The following is a 20,571-nucleotide window of genomic DNA, read 5'->3' on the forward strand; positions in this document are numbered from 1 at the left end:
GTATAAATGAACCTAAAATTTTCCCCTTATACTTTCAACTATATCTGAAATCTGTTCTATGGTTCTCAATGGAGTAATATGGAAAAAGCCTAAAATCTTTCCAGTCTCAGAAATAACTGAAGAAAGTCGATATTCTCTCCTAAAATCTTATTTTTTCTAGAGTAAGTGTCCTGTTACTTTAAATATCATTTTAACATCAGTTTTGCAGATACTTCTCAATATGAACACATGAAACAGATTTTTAATTTGTTGCTCAGAACTGAACTCAATAGTCCAAATTAAACGTGATCATGAAAAGTATAATATAATATTTACATACTCTCTTGTTTTCAATTAATATTTTATGCAACATGTTTCATTAACTGTTAAACTCTTTTTCAACTGTTGACTTAAGTTTAATTTGGAATCATCCACTTTTTCTAGATCTTTTTTTTTTGTTGTTGTTGTTATGAACAGTCAAATTACATCAAAAACAAATTCTGCAGAAAAAAATCTTCATTTTTTTCACATGATTGCACCCTCATTCCTATTTCAATCTACTCAACATACATGTATTATGTATTGAATGTGCAATCTAACAGGGATTACACCAAGGTTTAAAAATGGACAAAATGATAATTTTTGTCTTTATTCTTCCACTGTCATTTGTGAGCACTTAGAAAACATGTTTTTCTGTTAGTTTTTCTTGTGTTTCAAATGACCTTGGCTTAGCCATACCATTCTTTTTTTTTTTTTTTTTTTTTTTTTTCTTTTGATATGAAGTTTTGCTCTGTTGCCCAGGCTGGAGTGCAATGGTGTGGTCTCGGTTTACTGCAACCTCCACCTGCCTGGTTCAAGCGATTCTCCGGAGTAGCTGGAATTACAGGCATGCACCACCATACCTGGCTAATTTTTGTATTTTTTGTAGAAAGGGGTTTCGCCGCCATGTTGGCAAGGCTGCTCTCGACCTCAGGCGATCTACCCTCATTGTCCTCCCAAAGTGCTGGGATTACAGGCATGATCCACCACACCCAGCCTTACTCTTTGAACTCTTTTCTGTTATATATATCTGATCTTGTGTCCTTTCCTTATGATCTGTGGCAACTATATCCTGTCTCAAGTATCCTAATATAGATACTTTTTTGTTGTTGTTGTTGTTGTTTTTTTTTTTACTGAAATGTTATTTTAATTTATGTATCTTAAGAAATTTGGAGTCTACTCTTTCTTAAGGTTTTGGAGCAGAGGCAGTATTCTCTCTGCTTATTCTTGCCTTGTATTGCTGTCAGCTGTCTATTGTTGATGGCAAGTAATCATTCAGCTACTACTGATCTTCTATTCCTCTTCCATTGGAAGTGATCACAGTTGTCTGTCACATCTTTCAAATATCAAATAAACATATGGAATGTCTAACTTTCTTGAGGAATCCAGTATTTAATTTTCCTTGTAAAATACTTGTTATCAATATTGATGGCTTCAATATAGACATTCAAAATCTGTTCACTACTTTTCCTCACTGCTCTGCACCTTAAAACAGCAATAATTTGTTCTACATCCAGAGTTTGTCATTTTGTAGGATGAATCCATTGTATATTGCCATTAACTGAAAATTTGTATATTAATACTACCAACCTAAAATTGGTTTTTGGCTACTGAAGTCCATCTTTCACAAATCCTTCTCTTTTTATTTTTTTATAGCCACTGTATTCCATTTTCATAGAAAGATCAAGTCACATAATCTTAACCTACTCTCAGTCCATTAGCTTTTTGGAGCTCCACTTGATCATCCGAGAATCCTTTTTTCCTCATGTGATCAAATATTGTAGAAGAAAACTAGTAATTTCCACTTGTTTTCTGTTTAAATCTAGGTTATGTAGCTTGCTTACATTGCTTGGGGATTCAATGCTGACATAGCTATCATTCACCTCTAGTTTTCTCCCTGTTAAAATCATAGCAGTTGTTACAAAACATTTTCACTTTTTACAAGCCCTGTTTCAGGCGATCTTAGTTTCTGTTTTTCTGAAATGATTTAGACCTACAAAAGTATGTTATCTCAAATTGCTTCTTCTCAGTTTCAGCATTTCTCTGTAACTTAATCGATTTCATCTTGAAACAAACAAAAAAAGTTATCTTTTAGTCTCAAGATGAAACATTTTTGTCATTTTTTAAATAAGACTAATCCTCATAATAGAATGTAATGAGAAGTACACTGTAGTTAAAGTCAGATGCTTTGCTTTTAAGCCTACCCTTTCTTTTATTTTGAATAAATCATATTATTTACTGGAACATTATATATTGGATTTAATAAATACCATTAGCCTCACGTAATCCCCATATTTAGCATTTTTACTTTATTGCTTGAATTTGAAAACGTGTTATAGTCTAAATAAGTTTTATTTGTAAACTTTTTAAATGAAGAGAGTTTGTATGGTTATAGAAGTAATAACTTTAGGAATAACAGCTTTAAGTCAATTATTATTTAGTTTCATTTATCTCTACTATGTCCTAGGAATCTCATTGATTTTAAAGTAATTTGCAAAATTTTTATAATATACAAAACTTGGACAATAGTTATTCCAAAATGCTGGTAAATCTTTAACTTTGTATTATTCCATAGAATATTTATATGTTATAAATATATTCAACAAATAGTTATTTGAAAAGTATAAAATTGGGGACTTAACATTCAATTTCTTTGTTGTTGATATGATATTACTGTGAATGTGAACTCCATAATATATTTTAATTTCAGCTAAAGTAAATATATGTGTTTATTATTCATGTTGTTTTGACAACTCTGAATGACAATCCTGTAATACCCTAATTCTTATGTAATTTTCTTTTTGTACAGGCAAGTATACCCCACTCCCAGATTAAAAAGATTAATCTTAGCCAAACATAACTCCGTAAGAGCAAGTGCAATGGGTTTCAAATAACAATTAAACATAGTAATTTAAATGTTATTCAAGGGGTGCCATGTTATTTTATGAACAAATATGATCATTGAATTGTTGTGAGCAGTAGCAAAATCTTGAAGCAACTATCTTCCTTCTTACTGCGTTAAGTTTCTTCAAAGTTAGAAGTAAACTCCTGACTAATTCTCCCCTACCCTGATGTTGGTCATACGTTACTTCTTGAAACACTCCCAAATTTTCATTTTCTATGCTCTTCTACTAAAACCAAACTTGTCATTTTTTGTCATTATGTCTTCAAGTCATTCTTAATATTTGTTTTGGTTTTTAGCTTCTGTTGTCCCTTGCCAGTGCCTCCCCCAAAACCACACTCTACCACACATCCCTGCCTATAAAGCTTTTATTCATGGTCTTAAATTATGCCCTGCTTCCTGGTCTATTCACTCAGATTTATGACTCTGAACTTTTTTCACTCATACATACTTTGAACTTCTCATCTCCAGTTATTCAAACTGAAATTTGTTGACAACTCTTTTTCCCTTTTCCAGTAGACAGGAGCATCACTATCATTATTACAAAATACTGATTTCAATGTGTACTCCAAAGTGCTGTTAACATGTTCTCCCTTTCCACAAAATCAATATTTTGTAATTCATTACCCAAGGAAGCTGATTCCTTAGCATAGCTAAGCACATCTTAAAAGACGCATCACACTTTGATGTAATTTTAGCAAAGTGGTTTTCTCACTTTTAATAAAGATCTCCTTAAATTTCTGCTACCTACTTTTTTTTACACTTTTACTTCAAATCATTTTTTCTTTCATTTTTTTCAGATACATGCAAGTTAATTTGTATCCTTGTGTCAAAAACCAGGCATTTAAAAGCTTCCAGAAACATAACAAGCACTTCAGAAACATAACACTCGTTGTCATTGAAAATTGTTCAACATAAGTCTTTAATTGCTCCATGAATTTTTAATATATTTTGCCTCACATAATAAAACAATTATTGACTTAATTAAAATAATCATTTGTTCAACTAAAATCTCAAGGTAGATGACTATTTAACAGTGAGGTATATATGTCATATTTGATTTAATTCCCCAAAGAAAATTTAGCAACATTTTCTTCCCCTCTTTTTTTTTTCCTGTAATTTAATTTAGTACCTTATGACTCAATTTTCTATCCTTTCTTGACATATGTTACACTTCTTTTTTAAATTAGTTGCTATATCACTACCTGGATATTGTAGGTACTTTATAACAGGTTATTCTCAATTTTTTCCTCTAATTCTTATAGCACTGTTGTAATTCATCTTCTTTGTTCATATATTATAACTGCCTAATACCTTGTTGCTATTATTATTTTGATCAAATTTCAAGTCAAAATGAAATACCTACAAATACAGCTAACAAAAGAGGTAAAAGATCTCAAAAAAAAAAAAAAAAAAAAAGGTAAACTAAAAAATTTTGCTGAAAGGAATTAGAGGAATTAGAGATGACAAAAAATACACGAAAAAAAAATTCCATCCTCATGGATTGGAAGAATCAATATGGAAAAAATGGCCATACCACCTAAAGCAATTTACCGATCAGTGCTATTCCTATGAAACCAACAATGCCATTCTCCACCGAATTATAAAAAGCTATTTTATAATTTAAGTTTATATGGAACTGAAAAAGAGCCTGAACAGCCAAAGCAATCTTAAGCAAAATGAGCAAAGCTGCAGGCATCACACTACCTTACTTAAAACTATATTATAAACACACACAAACAAAAATGGCTTGATTCTGGTACAAAAACAGATGCATAGACCAATTAGAATAGAATAGAAAAATCAGAAGTAAAGCTCCACACCTACAACCATGTAATCTGTGACAAAGTCAATAAAATTAAACAACGGGGAAAGAATTCCCAATTCAATGAATGGTGCTGAGGTAACTGGCTGTCATATGCAGATTGAAGCTGGATACCTACCTTTTAACATAGACAAAAATTATCTGAAAATGGATTAAAAACTGTAAATGTAAGGCCTCAAACTCTAAAAATACTGGAAATCAACCTAAGAAATACTCTTCTCAACATCAGCCTTGGCAAGAAATTTGTGGCTAAGTCCCCCTCAAAAATTACAACAGAAACAAAAATAGACAAATGGGACCTAACTAAACTAAGGAGCTTCTGCACAGAAAGAAAACCTATCAACAGAGCAACCAGACAACCTACAGAATGGGAGAAAATATTCACAAACTATGGATTTGACAAGGGCTTACTATCCAGAATCTATAGGGAATTTTAAAACACCAATAAGCGAAAACCAAATCACCTCATTAAAAAATGGGCAAAGGACATGAACTTCTTTAAAGATGATATACAAATGGCCAACAAACATATGAAAAAAATCTCATCACTAATCATTAGAAAAATGTAAATCAAAACACAATGTGATATAATCTCACAGCAATCAGAATGGCTATTATTAAAAAGTCAAAAAAAATAAACACAGATGTTGGCAAGGCTTCAGAGAAAAAGGAATGCTTATATACTGTTGGTGGGATGTAAATTAGTCCAGTTACTGTGGAAAACAGTCTGGAGTTTTCTCAAGGAACTTCAAACAGAGCTACCATTGGACTCAGAAATCCCATTACTAGTTATATACCCTGAAGAGAATAAATTATTCTACCAAAAAGACACATGTATTTGTATGTTTATATTTGCACTAGTCACAATAACAAAGTCATATAATCAACCCAGATGCCTATCAATTATATACTGAATAAAGAAAATGTTCAACATATATGCAATGGAATACTACACAGCCATAAAAAAAGAATGAAATTATGTCCTTTGCAACAATATGAATAGAGTTGGAGGCCATAATCCTAAGCAAATTGATCAGAAACAGAAAACCAAATACCATATATTCTTACCTATAAGTGAGAGCTAAGCATTGAACACTCATGGACATAAATTTGGGAACAATAGGCACTGTGGATTACCAGAGGGTGGAGGGAAGGGATGGGTTAAAAAACCTACCTATCAGGTATTATGCTCACTACCAGGAGATTTCTATTCCAAACCACTGCATCATGTAATATTCCATTTATCAAATCTACCATGCAACCCTTATATCTAAAACAAAAGTTGAAATTGAAAAAAGTGCATAGTCAAAAATAAAATATAATTTGTTACTCTTTTGGTTTGTTTGAGAAAGTTTCTATTTCTCTTTGACTTTTGAAGGATATATATATATTTTTTTCTTTTATATATTTTTATATAAAATATATATAAAAATATATATTTTTTTAATCACAGAATTTGAGTTCAGGGGTATTTTTCTTTCAACACTTCAAATACTTCACTCTATTTTATTCACTTTGCATGGTTTCTGATGAGGAGATCAGCGTTAATCCTCTTTATTGTTTCTCTGTAGAGAAGGTATTTTTCTCTGTCTTTAAAAAAATTTGTTGTTTTTGGTGTCATGCATTTTACTACATGACCTCAATTTTTCAACAGATCTACCAAAAGTCGTTAATTTTCAGTTTGTTTAGAGATTTCTTTGTTGTGAGGATGGGAGTGATGACTTTTAAGCACTCTACAAATCACATAAAACTCTGCCTACATTATTCATTTTTTAAAAATTATTTTATTTGTGAAAAATAAGTGAATATTATTATGGAGAAATAATGCTATAGCAAATCATATTTGATTTACTATGACTTCACTAAGACTTTCCTATAAACTGTCATTCAGCATTTCCTGAATATTTGCATATTATTTTTCACTGTCCAGATCTCTTCCATTTTAAGAAGGAAGATACAAATAATAAAAATTATTTTTATTTTATATGCAAATATACTGTCACATAAGCCTCATATAATGCCTATAATGCCTATATTAAGCCAGGAAAGGGAGTAATTTGACAAATATACTGATTCTCAAGAGGACTTCAGTATTTACAGATTATTAATGTGTGTCCCTTTTAATATATGTTTAAGTAGTTCCAGAACACTCCACTAAAGGTTCTCTGAATACATGAAGTAAATGGCAATTCTATAGCAGGCTTCTTTTCATTAGCCCTATGTACCTACTTTTACAAATCACCAACATTGAAAGGGGCAGTATATGGTAGAAAGAAATTAACAGAGGTACATGATATAAAATATCTACATTATTATCTTAAATGTCTCACTAGCTATACATTTAACTTCTTTAGTCCTGTTGTATCATTTGTAATGTGGAAAATGATTATTTTACAGAGTATTGTGTAAATATGTAAAATTTTAAAAGCATAGACCAGTAGCTAGAGTAGTTCTATCAGGCAGTGAGAAGATAAGCACTTTTACTAGAGAACAATCTCGTCTGAAATGTATCCCTAAGTTAAGGTACACGTTTTAAGCATCTGTAAAAAGAAATTACATATGACACAATATTTATGCCACAAAATCTAACATGGTTTTTAATATGTGTAGAGAAAATATTTGTGCCAATTATATTATAAATTTGGAAGATCAAGGGACATAAAGAGGTAAAGTTTTTTATGTTTATTTTGTTTTATTTTATTTTGTTTTATTTTATTTTATTTTATTTTTTGAGATGGAGTCTCACTTTGTCACCCAAGCTGAAGTGCAGTGGCACAATCTTGGCTCACTGCAACCTCTGCCTCCTCAGCTCAAGAGATTCTCATGCCTGAGCCTCCAGAGTAGCAGGAATTACAGGCATGAGACACTGCACCCACACAAGTTTTTATGTTTAACTCTAACTGCCGACTTCAAACTATACAAGGCCACAGTAACCAAAATAGCATGGTACTGGTACAAAAACAGTCACATAGGCCAATGGACCAGAATAGAGAACTTGGAAATTAAACCACACATCTACAACCATCTGATCTTCAACAAACCTGACAAAAACAAGCAATGGGGAAATGATTCTATATTTAATAAATGGTGCTGGGAAAACTGGCTAGCTATATGCAGAAAACTGAAACTGGACCCCTTCTTTACACCATATACAAAAAATAACTCAAGATGGACTAAAGACTTAACTGTAAAACCCAAAATTATAAAAACCTTAGAAGAAAATCTAGACAATACCATACGGACATAGGCATGGGCAAGGACTTTATGATGAAATCACCAAAAGCAGTTGGAACAAAAGCAACAACTGACAAATGTGATCTAAACTAAACAGCTCCTGCACAGTGAAAGAGCCTATCATCAGAGTGAATAGACAACCTACGGAATGGGAGATAATTTTTGCAATCTCTCCATCTGACATTGGTCTAATATCCAGAATCTAAAAGGAACTTAAACACATTTACAAGAAAAAAACAAAACCCCATCCAACAGTGGGCAAAGGATACGTACAGATGCTTCTCAAAAGAACGTATTTATGCAGCCAACAAACATATATGAGGAAAGCTCAACATCACTGATCATCAGAGAAATGCAAATGAAAACCACAATGAGACACCATCTCATACCAGTCATAATGGCGATTATTAAAATGTCAGGAAACAATAGATGCTGGTGAGTCTGTGGAGTGATAGGAACACTTTTACACTGTTGCTGAGAATGTAAATTAGTTCAACGATTGTGGAAGACAGGGTGGTAATCCTCAAATATTTAGAACCAGAATACCACTTGACCCAGCGATCCCATTACCGGGTATATACCCAAAGGAATATAAATCATTCTATTATAAAGATGCATGTATGCATATGTTCATTGCAGCACTATTCACAATAGCAAAGACATGGAATCAACCCAAATTCCCACCAATGATAGACTGGATAAAGAAAATGTGGTACATATACATGATGGAATACTATGCAGTCATAAAAAGGAATGAGATGATGTATTTTGCAGGGACCTGGATGAAGATGGAAGCCGTTACCCTCAAAAAACTAATTCAAGAACAAAAAACCAAACACTGCATGTTCTCATTTATGAGTGTGAGCTGAATAATGAGAACACATGGACACAGGAAGGGTAACAGCAGACAATGGGGCCTGTTGGGGGAGGGCGGGACTAGGAACAGCATTAGGGAAAAGAGCCAGTGCATGCTGGGCTTAATACCTAGGTGATGGGTTGATAGGTGCAGCAAACCACTATGGCACACGTTTACCTATGTAACACAGCTGCACAACCTGCACATGTTCCCCAGAACTTAATAAAAATAAATAAATTTAAAAAACAAGAAATATTTGAACACCAGGAGATTTAAAACAGATATGTGTAAATAATGTAAAATTTAAAGTGAACATTAATGGAAAATTCTACAAATAATATAACTAAAACAGTATAGATAAATTCAAATGGAATTTTCAGAAATGCTTTAGTAACTCATATGAATGCAGAAGAGAGAAAACAGAAAAATAACAGAGAAGAAACAGAAAACAAAAAAGAAAATTTCAGACATATCGATACAGTAATTAAAAGAAAGGCAACAGAACTAAGTAAAACAATTAAAGATGGATAAAAAATAAACAATATGGCAGAATCAAATACTATCGATAAGATTTTCTCTTAAAATATAATTGTATAGGAAGTTGAAATTAAAATAATAGTAAAAGATATTCCACACAGATATTCTTGCAATAAAGAGAGATTGACTATCTTAGTATCAGAATAAGTAAATTTCAGAGCAAAAATATTACCAGGGGCAGAAAACGGCGTTATATGATGACGGTTTGCTGAATTCAGTTTGCTGAATTTCTCTATGGTGCTAGATATGTATGCACCAAACAACAGAGCTGTAGAAGCTATGAAACAACAACGAACAAATAAATAAACAAAGAAAATCCACAAATGCAACTGGAAACCTCAAATCCATTCTTAACAGGTGGTGGAAAAAGTAGACAAAAAATCAGTAAGAATATAACAAAAATTAAGATACCATTAACCAAAGTATGTAGTTAAAATTTATTGAACATTCTAACCCAACAACAGCAAAATATATGGTCTTTTTAAGTGGGTATGCGCTACATTTTGTTAGACTAAATACTGTGCCAAAAAACAAATATCAACAAATTTAAAAGAATAAAAATTATCTAGGTGTGTTCCTTGACCACAGTATACTTAAATTAGGAATCAATAACAGAGATGTAAAGGGGAAAATGTCCAAACATTTGGAAACTGAAAACACACTTCTAAGTAATCAATAGATCAAAGAGGAAGTCTCAAGGAAAAAAAAATACACTGAGATTAATGTAAATAAAAATTCAACATATCAAAATTTGTGGGATTCAACTGCAGCAGTGATAGAAGGGAAATGAGACTTTTCCTAAATGCTTATGTCAGGAAAACAGTCAAATTAATTACCTGAACTTCCATCTCCAACTAGTAAAAGCATAACAAAATAAATCCAAAGTAAGCATAGAGAAGGAAATAATAAAGATCAGAGCAGATATCAATGGCATTGAAAACAGTAAAATAATAAAGAAGTCCAATAAAACAAACAAAAAAAACCTGGTTCTTTTTAAAGATGAATAAAATTGTCAAACCTCTAGCAAAACTTATAATGAAAAAAAGAGGGAAGATGCACCTTGCAAGTATCAGGAATAAACTAGAAAATATTATTATAAACTCTGCACATAACAAAAGGATAATAATGGAATATTACAACTCTACACATATAAATTTGTCTAATTAAATGAAGTTGATCAGTTGTTTGTAATGTACAAGCTTCCACAATTTACCCAATATGAAATAGATAATTTGATAGCCCTGTTAATATTAAGGTATTTTATTCTCTTTGAAGCATTGTGAATGGGAGTTCACTCATGATTTGTCTCTCTCTTAGTCTGTTATTGGTGTAGAGGAATGCTTGTGATTTTTGCTCATTGATTTTGTATCCCCAGACTTTGCTGAAGTCGCTTATCAGCTTAAGGAGATTTAGGGCTGAGATAATGGGGTTTTCTAAATATATAATCATGTCATCTGCAAACAGGGACAATTTGACTTCCTCTTTTCCTAATTGAATACCCTTTATTTCTTTCTCCTACCTGATTGCCCTGGCTAGAACTTCCAACACTATGTTGAATAGGAGTGGTGAGAGAGGGCATCCCTGTTTTGTGCCAGTTTACAAAGGGAATGCTTCTAGTTTTTGCCCATTCAGTATGATATTGGCTCTGTGTTTGTCATAAACAGCTCTTCTTATTTTGAGATACGTTCCATCAATACCTCATTTATTGAGAGTTTTTAGCATGAAGGCTGTTGGATTTTATCAAAGGCCTTTTCTGCATCTATTGAGATAATCATGTGGCTTTTGTCTTTGGTTCTATTTATATGATGGATTACATTTGTTGATTTGTGTATGTTGAACCAGCCTTCCATCCCAGGGATGAATCCCACTTTATCTTGGGGGATGAGCTTTTTGGTGTGCTGCTGGATTTGGTTTGCTAGTATTTTATTGAGGATTTTTGCATCAATGTTTATCAGGGATATTGGTCTAAAATTCTCCTTTTTTGTTGTGTCTCTACCAGGCTTTGGTATGAGGATGATGCTGACCTCATAAAATGAGTTAGGGAGGATTCCTTCTTTTTCTATTGATTGGAATAATTTCAGAAGGAATAGTACCAGCTCCTCTTTTACCTCTGGTAGAATTCAGCTGTGAATCCTTCTGTTCCTGGACTTTTTTTGGTTAGTAGGCTATTAATTATTGCCTCAATTTCAGAGCCTATTATTGGTCTATTAAGTGATTCAACTTCTTCCTGGTTTAGTCTTGGTGGGGTATATGTGTCCAGGAATTTATCCATTTCTTCTAGATTTTCTAGTTTGTTTGCATAGACGTGTTTATAGTGTTCTCTGATGGTAGTTTTTATTTCTGTGGGATGGGTGGTGATATCTCCTCTATCAATTTTTTTTACTGCATCTATTTGATTCTTCTCTCTTTTCTTCTTTATTAGTCTTGCTAGTGGCCTATCAATTTTGTTGATCTTTACAAAAAGACAACTCCTGGATTCATTGATTTTTTGAAGGCGTTTTTGTGTCTCTTTCTCCTTCAGTTCTGCTCTGATCTTAGTTATTTCTTGCCTTCTGCTAGCTTTTGAATTTTTTTGCTCTTGCTTCTCTAGTTCTTTTAATTGTGATGTTACGGTGTTGAATTTAGATCTTTCCTGCCTTCTCTTATGGGCATTAATTCCATAAATTTCCATCTCCACATTGCTTTACATGTGTCCCAGAGATTTTGGTACGTTATGTCTTTGTTTTCATTGGTTTCAAAGAATATCTTTATTTCTGCCTTCATTTTTTTATTTACCCAATAGTCACTCAGGAGCAGGTTGTTCAGTTTCCATGTAGTTGTGCAGTTTTCAGTGAGTTTCTTAATCCTGAGTTCTAATTTGATTGCACTGTGGTCTGAGAGAGAGTTTTTTGTAATTTCTGTTCTTTTTCATTTGCTGAGGAGTGTTTTACTTCCAACTCTGTGGTCAGTTTTGGAATAAGTTTGATGTGGTGCTGAGAAGAATGTATATTCTGTTGATCTGAGGTGGAGAGTTCTGTAGATGTCTATTAGATCTGCTTAGTGCAGAGCTGAGTTCTCATCCAAGGTATCTTTGTTAACCTTCTGTCTCATTGATTTGTCTAATATTGACAGTGGGTTGTTAAATTCTCCCATTATTGTTGTGTGGGAGTGTAAGACTCTTTGTATATCTCTAAGGACTTACCTTATGAATCTGGATGCTTCTGTATTGGCTGCATATATATTTAGGATAGTTAGCTCTTCTTGTTGAATTCATCCATTTACCATTATGTAATGGCCTTCTTTGTCTCTTTTGATCTTTGTTGGTTTAAAGCCTGTTTTATCAGAGACTAGGATTGCAACCCCTGCTTCTTTTGTTTTCCATTTGCTTAGTAGATCTTCCTCCATCCCTTTATTTTGAGCCTATGTGTGTCTCTGTACATGAGATGGGTCTCCTGAATACAGTACACTGATGGGTCTTGACTCTATCCAATTTGCCAGCTTGTGTCTTTTAATTGGGGCATTTAGTCCATTTACATTTAGGTTAATATTGTTATGTGTGAATTTGATCATTTCATTATGATGTTAGCTGGTTATTTCGCCTGTTAGTTGATGCAGTTGCTTCCTAGCATCAATGGTCTTTACAATTTGGCATATTTTTGCAGTGGCTGGTACCAGTTGTTCCTTTCCATGTGCAGTGCTTCCTTCGGGAGCTCTCGTAAGGCAGTCCTGGTGGTGACAAAATCCTCAGCATTTGCTTGTCTGTAAAAGGATTTTATTTCTCCTTCACTTATGAAGCTTAGTTTGGCTGGATATGAAATTCTGGGTTGAAAATTCTTTCCTTTAAGGATGTTGAATATTGGCCCCCGCTCTCTTCTGGCTTGTAGAGTTTCTGCTGAAAGATCTGCTGTTAGTCTGATGCTCTTCCCTTTGTGGGTAACCTAACCTTTCTCTCTAGTTGCACTTAACATTTTTTCCTTCATTTTAACCTTGGTGAATCTGACAATTATGTGTCTTCGAGTTACTCTTCTAGAGGAGTATCTTTGTGGTGTTCTCTGTGTTTTCTGAGTTTGAATGTTGGCCTGCCTTGCTAGGTTGGGGAAGTTCTCCTGGATAATATCCTGATGAGTGTTTTCCATCTAGGTTCCATTCTCCCTGTCACTTTCAAGTACACCAATCAAGCGTAGATTTGGTCTTTTCACATAGTCCCATATTTCTTGGAGGCTTTCTTCATTTCTCTTTACTCTTTTTTCTCTAAACTTCTCTTCTTGCTTCATTTCATTAATTTGATCTTCAATCACTGATACTCTTTCTTTGACTTGATTGAATCAGCTACTGAAGCTTGTGCATGCGTCATGTAGTTCTTGTGCCATGGTTTTCTGCTCCATCAGGTCATTTAAGGTCTTCTCTACATTGTTTATTCTAGTTACCCATTCGTCTAATCTTTTTTCAAGGTTTTTAGCTTCCTTGCAATGGTTTTGAACATCCTCCTTTAGCTTGGAGAAGTTTGTTCTTATCGTCCTTCTGAAGCCTACTTCCACCAACTTTTCAAAGTCATTCTCCATCCAGCTTTATTCCATTGGTGGCGAGGAGCTACGATCCTTTGGAGGAGAAGAGGTGCTCTGGTTTTTATAATTTTCAGTTTTTCTGCTCTGGTTTCTCCATCTTTGTGGTTTTATCTACCTTTGGTCTTTGATGGTGGTGACCTACAGATGGTGTTTTTGTGTGGATGTCCTTTTTGTTGATGTTGATATTGATGCTATTCCTTTCTGTTGGTTAGTTTTCCTTCTCACAGGCAGGTCCCTCAGCTGCAGGTCTGTTGGAGTTTGCTGAAGGTCCACTCCAGACCCTGTTTGCCTGGGTATCACCAGTGGATGCTGCAGAGCAGCAAATATTGCAGAAAAGTAAATATTGCTGCCTGATCCTACCCCTGGAAGCTTCGTCTCAGAGGGGCACCCAGCTGCATGAGGTGTCAGTCGGCCCCTACTGGGTGGTGTCTCCCAGTTAGCCTACACAGGGGTCAGGGACCCACTTGAGGAAGCACTCTGTTCTCAGAGCTCAAACACAATGCTGGGAGAACCAATGCTCTCTTCAGAGCTGTCAGAGAGGGATGTGTAAGTCTGCAGAAATTTCTGCTGCCTTTTGTTCAGCTATGCCCTGTCCCCAGTGGTGGAGTCTACAGAGGCAAGCGGGGCTTGTTGAGCTGTGGTGGGCTCTACCCAGTTCAAGCTTCCTGGCAACTTGGTTTACCTACTCAAGCCTCAGCAATTGCAGGGCAGGATATAATCTCCTGATGTGCCATTTGCTAAGACTGTTGGAAAAGCACAGTATTTACGTGACAGTGTCCTGATTTTCCTGGTACACTCTGTCATGGCTTCCCTTGGCTAGGAAAGGGGAATCCCTGGACCTCTTGTGCTTCCCGGATGAGGCTCACCCTCTGTGGGCTGCACACACTGTCCAACCAGTCCCAGTGAGATGAACCAAGTACCTCAGTTGGAAATGCAGAAATCACTCATCTTCTGCGTCAATCATGCTGTGAGCTGCAGATCAGAGCCATTCCTATTCGGCCATCTTGGAACAGAGACCTACTTAGGGAACTTTTTAAAATTACAATTTCTAGTCTCATATGAAGACCAATTAAATCAATATCTGTGTTTGGGGGAAGGCAAACTAAAACATTATTATAATTTAAAAGGTGTTCAAATAATCTCAATTTGCAGGTAAGGATGAAAATTTAGATGTCCATTTTTATTGCTGGTGTTTCATCAGAAATAATGATGCCATAATCATCTGAATTCTCTTACATTTGAAAAATTATTTGAAATGTTTTTGTAATATATACTTAAAAATGAATTGCTGGAATAAATGGTATGCCTTATTTAAATGTCTGTTTATATTGCCAAGTTGTCGTTCAAAGGCTTTTCAAGTAAATAATATGTAATACTGTCCCATATTTCTCCACATATACTGAATATTTTGAGTATTAGATAACCATATTTTTAAAAATTAACATATAAACCTTTATTACTGTTTTTTATACATAAATGCAAGAATCTGTGTCATACATAATCCAAAGTTTAGAATTTACTATTTATCTATACCTACATTTCATAATTAAGTCCAGAAAATTATAATTCCTCATTATTTTGAATATGTTTTCATATTCAATATGAAGGCAATATATTAGTCAGGATTCTCCAGTGAAACAGAACCAATAAATACATGCATATCCTACTGGGGATACACACACACAAATGTATGTTTATATCCACATATATACATTTGCATATATGTAGGGGTAAATCTTGTAAGTTCTGGTCAATCTATAAGCAAATCTGTAAGCTTCTTTGTTTTTTGCATGCTTAATAAGTTATTAAGATATAGATGTCAGGGTTCAAAATCATTTTCTGTAATATATTACTTACCTTAGATATTAGTGTTATCTATTGCTTTGCTACTGTAATAGAATATATAATAAATATATATTATCCATATATATGATTATATGTAGATGATAAGGGGGAAATTTTATAGGAATTGACTCATGTGATTATGAGAAGTTACAATATGCCATGTGCCAAAGGCCTAAGAAGGGCTAGTTGGTAGGAGTGCTGCCGGCCTAAGTAGCAGAGTTCTAAGATGATGGATGTCCAAGTTCAGGAAGCAGGCAGTGAATTTAGCCTTTCTCTACCTTTTTGTTCTTTCTGGTGCCTCAGTGAGTGAGATGATTCTGCACTCATGTTGGTGGGTCTTTGTTACCCAGTGTACTGATTACTATGCTAATCTCTTCTGAAAACACCGTTCCAAACACACTCAGAATTAATGTCTTACCAGCAATCTGGGCAACCCTTAACCCAGTCAAACTGATATGTAATATTGATCATCACAGTCAGTATCTCTACATTCTAATTAATACTATTAGAGATTTATAGTTCCATCACTTCCTTTGTTGTTGCCAGTCTCTTTCATTTTAGCTATATGGGAATCCGTGTTGTGACTCTAAGGGTAATGTGAAACATTTCCTTAAATAATCAAATAACTTTTTGTTCAGGCTCAAAGCTTTTTGTTTTTTTGTTTTAGTAGGACAACACTCTCCTATATTGTCTGTATTTCTATGGGTTTCTAATCTGTTCCACATTCCAGTAATCACTACCACTCTTTATTACAGATATATTCTTCATTTCAGCTATAGTTAATTTGCTTTCTCACCCTTATAACTCTCTTTTGTGCTTAAAGAAAACTACACTGAGGACCTTGCCTTTTGAGTTAAGAAATATCACTTACCTGATCTTTGTGCTGTGTAATTTTATTCACATGAAAACATTTTCTTAGTGGCTCTCTTAGTATGTATTTATCTAATGCAGTATAAACAGTAGAAGCATTTAATTCAGATTCAGTTACTTAAAGTCTTTCTCAATTTGTTTCAGAATGTAAATGTTCCCTCTTCCAATCTTGCTTCCAAAGATACTAATACATATATACCACCAAATTCCTACTATCCGACCTCTTCCTCTAAAGTCATATATGATGTGTGATATGCAAGCAAGTTTCAGTTATTGGTTAGTTGTTACATAACGCAGAACAATATATTTCCAGCCTTTCTAATATCAGTTTTGCCTAGAAACAAGTGATTTATGGTTCATGTAATATACCATGTATCATCAGAAGAAGTTCTACTCCATAGTCATTTGTCAGCCGTGCCTGAAAAAAGATATAGCTAACATATTAAGTCTCCTTAGTAATAAAGGAAAGGAGTAACTGGAAGACGAAAATAATTCAAAGCAATGAACTTGGGTATTTTAAAGGGTGCTTTGAGGTGATCATCTTAAATTTTTTAAAAAAGTATATATATATATATAGAGAGAGAGAGAGAGAGAGAGAGAAAGAGAGAGCACGATCTCAGCTAACTGCAGTCTCGGTCTCCTGGGTTGAAGTGTTTCTCCTGCCACAGCCTCCTGAGTAGTTGGTATTACAGGCATACAGCAGTGTGCCCGACTAATTTTTGTATTTTTGGTAGAATGGGGTCTCACCATGTTAGCCAGGCTGGTCTCGAACTCCTGACCTCAAATGATCCACTCACCTTAGCCTCCCAAAGTGGTGGGATTACAGGTGTGAGCCACCACCGCTGGAGAGAGACAGAGAGAGAGAGAGAGAGAGACAGAGATGTATTTAATGATATATATATAAATATATTTATATATTAAATCATTTATAAATAATTTATTTATATATTTATTTATAGTTTATTTATTTATACATAATTATAAACATATTATAAAATAATATATTTATATATTAAAATGTATTTATAATATAAATATAAAAAATAAATATATAAATATATACAGATTTAATGAGGAAGACATTTTCTCACAAAATTAAGAAACTAGTTAAAAATTATTTGTAGTATTCCAAGTCTTGCATCAATCATATACGTAGAAATAAGAGGGGGTTTTGAAATGTGCCCCACATTTTCTTTTAACTTAGTACTGTATAAAATCAGTTACCTCTGTTTTTTAGAAGCATAAAAGCTAAAGTGAAATTGCTTGAAGCGTAGAGAAGTGAGAAAACATTAATGAAGCTTTCAGGATTCACACCTTGTCTTTTCTGAACTGAAAATCAGTCTCGCCCGGGAATGCATTAGGGTCATTAGGAAGATGAATCCTATCTGTTGCCTGAAATACTACTTTTTATCTGGGTTTGATTTAATTTTGAATCTGGTAAGAATCACACATTGATCATATATCCTGTGATATTATGGGGCATGTTAGTAGGAGTTTCAGTTATTATTTCAATTTAGGTGTATGGGTGTGTATTTTTCATTGCCTCAACTGCATGCTGATCTTGGTCAAAAAAAAAAAAAAAAAAAAAAAAAAAAAAAACATTTGACACATTCGCATCCATAGAAGCCATAGAAGTATCAATCAATTAAAACAACTTATCAAAGATTTGAGGCTGAATCTATTACCTCTTAGAATGATGACTTCTTTATATGCTTGGAAGTCTGTATGGATTAAAATATTGCATTAAAACACCTAAACAATAACAATCCAAGTTTAAATATGAAAAATTGCTGAATTGTGCTCAGCATTATTTGAGAATCTGAAGAATAGTCACCTAGAAAAAGAAAGGTAAATTGGAAGTGCATAGGCTCTGTCAGAGACTGAAGCTCAACTTTAAATCAAGTAACCCCTGAAATTGGATTAAATTGACCTGGAAGTGCTAGGCCAGCAGCACTACAAATTCCAGAACCAGATCCATTAATATGTGAACACTATAGGTATAATAATAAAAAAAAAAAAAAGTCACTGAAGAGATGAGAAAATAAAAATCTTTAAAGAAATGGGTTAATTGGATATGCATGTAGGAAAATTAAATCTTGAACCAACCTTACACTATATATGAAAGTAAATTATAGATGAATCATAAATTTGAATTTAGAGAAAATATTAAAGATTCCAGAAGAAAAAAAGAAGACTTACCTCCATGACTTCATGATTGGGAAATGCAGAATATAGTTACTTACATTGAAAAAATAAACATATATTTTTGCATATATTGCAATTAAGGACATCTGCTCACCAAGACACCAAAAATGAACACAATGAAAAACTACAATGTGAAAAGTTACAACATGTTTAACTGTATGCGTGTGCGCGCACGCGCGCACACACACACACACAATCACCTCCCTCAGAAAAAGAAACAAAAATAATTTGAAAGCTGGAAAAAGATTTGGTAAGTACTTTTTAAAAGAGGCTTTCCAAATGGCTAATAAACATAGGAAAAACTTTTCAACCTCCTTCATATCCAGGGAAACACAAATTAAAGCTCAGCGAGTTATCATTGTCCACACATAATGATACAAAACGAAAAAGAACAGCCCAAGCTTTACAACATGTAGTGATCAGAACTCAACTGAATACTCCAGGGAAAAGCTCTAGAGATCTTGGAGCTGTTTTTCTGTTCAGTTCTTTCTGCAGTACTCTGTCTTACAAGCTCTAGCAGCTTTGGTTTCCCAGCACCAGTTTAATCTAAACTCTACTCAGGGAGTTTTCTGGCTCTGCCTGAGTCTACTCTCCTAGCTAGAAGTCATAGGGCTTCTCTTCAGGCAGCAAGCTGGGGCAAATGCAGGGCTCATCTTATATATTTTCAGTCTCTCATAGAACACTGCAAGGTCACCCTGCCTGCTAGTATATCAAAACCATTGCTCTATATATTTTATTTTTTGAGGGGTTGAACCCAGTATTATAATAAATCTGGTCTTTATTGCTCCATCTTGGCTAGAAGGAAAAGTAATCTCACTAATTTCTAAACAATTTTCTACCAGCATAACTAAAAGCAGAAATCTGCCTCTGCAAATTAATGAAAAACAATTCTTGATTTCTCATTTCACTTGTCTGTTATTGCTTTCTGAAAATTGACACCTGTAGCTTTTACTTAACACAATAAAATCACTTCTCCCATTGCTGGCATTAATACTTACAAAATACTTAAAGCCACCTGAAACATCACAATTTTTAAGTGTATCTGTTTAACTCTGAGAACTGTTATAAAAATTCATATTGTCTCTTCAATTCCACTTGCTTCCATGTCTCAATTATTGCGAAAAGTGATGAAGAATTCTTTAGTACTTGATTCAATGCCACTCTAAATATGGAAATTGAATATCCTATGTTTTTGTGATAAAAGTTTATCAAATAAAGAAGTTTTGATTTCATTCAGTGCTCTCAAAATTGATGCTTTTTTTTTTTTTTTTCTCTCATCATTATCTTATTCTACACTCAGAATTTCCACTTTGCTAGATGGCTAGATGGCAAGTGCATGCCTTCTTCATTCCGTTTGCCTATTATTGAGTGATAACCCTTGAAGTTGGAGGCAGGAAGACGTACCACATTCTTTACTCATCCTCTCTTTTAAGAAGATGGTCAGTGTTGTTGAGGCCAAATGGTACAGTGGTGGCAATCATAGGAAACATAAAGTCAAATTTACAAATGGAGAAAGATAAAATGTATGGACCTTGTTGTTTTCCTGAATTGTACAAATCAAAGGCAAAAATATATTTTTGAGAAAATAAAAGAAAGTCAAAACAGGATATTAGATAATACTGTTTTATTTTGTTATGCTTATTTTGTTGGTTTATATTATTTTTATATTTTAAATTCTTAACACTTAGAGATACTAAGTGACTGATATGGTTAGGCTTTCGGTCCTCACCCAAGT

The sequence above is a fragment of the Piliocolobus tephrosceles genome, chromosome 1 (genome assembly GCF_002776525.5).
Source record: "Piliocolobus tephrosceles isolate RC106 chromosome 1, ASM277652v3, whole genome shotgun sequence".
NCBI lineage: Eukaryota > Metazoa > Chordata > Mammalia > Primates > Cercopithecidae > Piliocolobus > Piliocolobus tephrosceles.